This window comes from Syngnathus typhle, linkage group LG18 (assembly GCF_033458585.1).
Source record: "Syngnathus typhle isolate RoL2023-S1 ecotype Sweden linkage group LG18, RoL_Styp_1.0, whole genome shotgun sequence".
Classification (NCBI taxonomy): Eukaryota; Metazoa; Chordata; class Actinopteri; order Syngnathiformes; family Syngnathidae; genus Syngnathus; species Syngnathus typhle.
Window position 1 is genome coordinate 451,441 of NC_083755.1, and position 4,500 is coordinate 455,940.

The following is a 4,500-nucleotide window of genomic DNA, read 5'->3' on the forward strand; positions in this document are numbered from 1 at the left end:
TGAATGCCACGTACAATAAAAAAAAAACACAATTATTTAAATGTTATACTGAAAAGAAAGCGTTTCCCAGCAATGATTAACATCCACTAGATGTCACTGCAGCGTGACAAAGTCAATAGTTCATGGGTGTGTAGCACTGGGCAATGATTCGATACTACTGATCTTACTCGGTCATTACATATCAGTGCTTACAGTTACAATGTCATCTGCTATATAAATTTGGAAGCACATTTCATAATGGCGCCTGTGCATTTTTTGGGGGGCTAACCTAAAACAAAGATTTTAATAAAAGAACACCGTAAACCATTTTTATCCATTTACGTGTGGCGACTACGAGGTGTCGTCTGAAATAAATGAATTACGCGTCGTGTATCTTTCCATAAATGTCCTTACTCTGTAACGCAAAGAGCATGCATCATGTGTGTGGCGCATCCATCTTGTTACATGTCGGCAAATGCACACGGCGGACGATAGTGTACATTACTTCAACGCAAGAGCAATAAAATGGGGAATCCTCCGTCATAAATAGGAACGCAGAAGAAACATGTATTTTCGACTGACTAGTTAATGAATAATTACAAGTTAATTTGCTATATGCGCATTTCGTAATGGCGGCCTTTCTTTTCTTTTTTTTTTTGCTCGACGCAAACCAAAGATGTGGATGCCTCGGTCACGAATAATGTTCACGTTCATCAACCGATGGAATTAATCCATACTAAATTCACCGAGAAACAACTCCGCAAAAGTCCGTCGTGAGAACAGGAGACTATTTTTTTCTATATGTACAGTTAATGAGTAATAACATGTAATAGCACAGTAATAGAACTGTGACGATCGTAATTAGAAGTGGGGAAGTGCTACTTTCCCCACTAACGCAACAATCCTGGTTAAAATGTAAGTATATACTTAGGGTTTTTAATAAAGTTGTGACAAAATCTCATGTTGCCACTTACCTATCTCGTCTTCAAGTGGATAATGAGACGGTGTAAAGTCATTATCCCTCCCCACTTTTCGTCAGCGCGAAAGGTCGGCGCGAAAGGTCTGAGCGAAGTCTGAAAAGAGAGGGTAACTTTTAGTCGTAGCGTCAAAACTTTAGTACATACAGAAAAAAAACACTGAGACCGGAACACATCGCTCTAAATTCGTGTGAAATATGATTACACAATTGAGTGAACATGTGCATGTTTATATTTACGTGAACTCAACGCTTTTCGAGCCCCCCCCCCCTTAAAAGGTGAAAAATGGTAGCGTCCACTTTAAGTAAAGACAGAAAAAGACGTCCCTGTAAAATCACGCGATACGTGACGATACGATTGAGTGGCGTTATTTCAGTATATTTAAAATATGATCATGATAGTAATAAAATAGCCTTACAGTAATGGTAATAACTATAATCGCCACGGTTTATGAGGTTTCCGATTTGTTTTCAAAGTATTTCAATGCAACGTGATCAGTACAATCGCGAAGATAAAATAATGGACACTATATCAACTTATAGAATGTACATACAAGACAACATACATACAAGACAACATAACAATAAACTATGATCACAAGACAATATATTAATAAACTTTCAATAATTGTCTCATTTCCCCAAAAACAACCCACTTCCCCCCTGATGCATGCATTGGCTGATGAATAATGATAACATGACATTAAAATATTTAGTGAGTAGTGTGAAAGTAATGAATGAACATGCAGAGTTAAAATCAAAAATAAGTATTTAATTACAGTTTCATATCAACACAGAAAAGACCTATTTTCTATTAAAGAAAGAATTAAATAAATGTAAATTATGAATAATGTCATTCAAAACAGGGTATTTTATACGACAAATCACAACATAAGTTGTCAACATACACTTTACACTTTTCCTTCTAAACAAGAAGGAAAAAAAACAGTTGCATGGTGCTTTTTGGAACCAAAATACAGCATGATATTAGTTGTTTTGGGCAGAATGGAATATATAATGCGTGAAATCTTATAAATAATAAAAAAAATAGATAAACTGACTAACTGACTCAATAAATACTGAACATACAAAATGACAAACATGAACGTATACATTGGACTGGACTTGTATGTGATGAAATGAACATGCACATATTGGAAACACAAAACTTAATAAACAAAATTTAAGGCAAAGAAATATAGAAAGGCCAATAAATCAATCAATCAATCAATCAATAAATAAATAAATAAATAAATAAATAAATAAATGAATGAATGAATGAATGAATGAGAACAGAAAACAGACTATACTATGAGGCCTCGCAGAGGGACAGCTTCCGATAGTTAAAGGCTAAAGTGTTCTCTGTCTGCATGACTGGATGCATGTAGAACCACAGGCAAGACCCAGGAACATACTAGAGGAACATGAAAGAGGTGTTGAGGAGAAGGGGTAAAATTAAAGTCAAAGTCAAAGTCAGCTTTATTGTCAATCTCTCCACGTCACAACACACAAAGAGACCGAAATTACGTTTTTCTCTATCCCACGGTGACGAGACACATAACACGATAGACATACAAGTACGCGACACAATATAAAAACAAGAAGGCAAAAAATTCAAACAATCAATAGTAAGAGTGATGAATAAATAATAAATCAACAGATAACACAATAAATAAGAGGAGCAAAACGGAGCCAGCAAGCATAGCGCAAAAGTAAAAAACATCATAAACAAAAAGGCACAAACAATAAATAATAAGAGTAATAATAAATAGTAAATAAACAGATAACACAACAAATAAGAGCCAGTGTGCATACAGACAGTTCAGACAGTAAAAGTACAAGACGCTACGCAGAACGGGGGAGCGAGTTCAGGATCCTAACAGCCTGGTGTACGAAGCTGTTTGAGAGTCTGGTCGTGCGGGAGCGCAGGCTTCTGTACCTCTTCCCAGAGGGCAGAAGCTCGAACAAAGAGTGAGCGGGGTGACTCACATCACTCACAATCGTGGTCGCCTTGCGGGTTAAAGAGTGCTTCCTGACAATTTTCCTTGTTGGCTACTCACAGATGAAGCAGGAGAAGTCATGTGTGTTTGGGAGTTTGTGTTCCATGATGCAGGCCTCCCTTGTACAAGTCTTCTTGAAATGCGTGGCTCTCGCTGTGCTACAACATAATATGTTAATCAATTCATGTTGAGGAGAAGCGGTAAAATTAAAAAGTGGTTCCTGACAAATTTCTTCTTTGCCTACTCACAGAAGAATCAGGAGAAGTCATGTGTGTTTGGGAGTTTGTGTTCCATGATGCAGGCCTCCCTTGTACAAGTCTTCTTGAAATGCGTGGCTCTCGCTGTGCTGCAACATAATATGTTAATCAATTCATGTTGAGGAGAAGCGGTAAAATTAAAGAGCGCTTCCTGACAAATTACCGTCTTGGCTACTCACAGAAGAAGCAGGAGAAGTCATGTGTGTTTGGGAGTTTGTGTTCCATGATGCAGGCCTCCCTTGTACAGGTGTTCTTGAAACTGTTGCCCTCTGTGACGACAAGAAAGCCTGTAAAGTAGTTCTGTTTGGTCTGTTAGGTGGGTTCTCATCAAAAAAACATTGAGTTTCTACACTTACATTACAATAAAGTAATATGTCATGGCTACCTCTGGCCTCGATTCTGGGATGAGCTTCTTCTTATCGTGGCTACAAGGCAGTTAGTTACAGGCTTGGCTAGATGTGGTTGAGCCACAGCTGAACACATTTCTGTCCCTTCTCGTTAAACTCTGCTAAATTCGATGCTGTGCAGGGATGTTCCAGCAGGGGCACATGAGGAGGTGTTGCATGGTCTGTGGTTCAGTGCCACAGTCACACTCGCTGTTCCGATCCTCCAGATGTCCCCATTTGGTGAGAGTGACTTTTGCACGTCCAACACCAGATCTTAGTCTATTTAGGCATTTCCACGTTGCATACATAGTTGGTGTCTGCTCCTGGGGTCATTGCCTCGCTTGCTTTAAGCTCCATTGTAGTTTCTGGTGGAAGATTGTCAAGTCTTTCTTCCCGCCGAGTGACTCTTTCACTGCCTGTGTTCGGCGTTCTGAGGGGTGGGACACTTTTCAGAAAACTTTTCCTGGACTTAAGGCGGCATTTGGCTGGTACATGGCCGAAGAGAGGATGTCTTTGGTCAGTGGACTGTGGATGAGCTGCTTTCGCCACATAAAATGAACTGTTAAAATACAGAAGAGTGAAATAGCAGCATTTAGTGTCTTTTGAAAGAAAGATAAAACATGTCTAATGATGAGAAACTTACCTCGTCTGTTTTCCGTTGTCGCCTCACGATTATGACGTAGAAAAAATATAATACATAAAAAAATGAAGTAAATGTGAAAAACAATTCAAAAAAAAAAGTTTAAAAGGCCTTTCTATAACTAAAATCAGAAATAAAAACATGTAAAACGTTAAAAAGTCTCCCCTTAACTCGTCTAAGATAGTTTAAAAAATGTAAAAGTTTCAAAAGTTAAAAATTTGGAAAGTGAAACATTTTAAGTTAAAAGTTTAAAAAGTTAAAA

At 38.0% G+C, this 4,500-nt stretch overlaps 1 long non-coding RNA gene across 3 annotated transcripts; it reads right to left on the reverse strand.

Moving 5' to 3' along the window:
• Nucleotides 1-1,803: 1,803 nt before the first annotated feature.
• LOC133143022 (uncharacterized) lies at nucleotides 1,804-4,288 on the reverse strand. 3 transcript variants are annotated; one of them, XR_009710349.1, is made up of 6 exons: nucleotides 4,242-4,288; nucleotides 3,569-4,157; nucleotides 3,392-3,481; nucleotides 3,204-3,301; nucleotides 3,016-3,113; nucleotides 1,820-2,369 (listed from the first exon to the last, which is right to left on the reverse strand). It is a non-coding gene; the product is annotated as an uncharacterized LOC133143022 (long non-coding RNA). The 3 variants fall into 3 exon arrangements; XR_009710348.1 differs by lacking the exon at nucleotides 4,242-4,288 and having other exon boundaries at nucleotides 1,804-2,369; nucleotides 3,016-3,108; nucleotides 3,569-4,235; XR_009710347.1 differs by lacking the exon at nucleotides 4,242-4,288 and having other exon boundaries at nucleotides 1,805-2,369; nucleotides 3,569-4,235.
• Nucleotides 4,289-4,500: the final 212 nt, after the last annotated feature.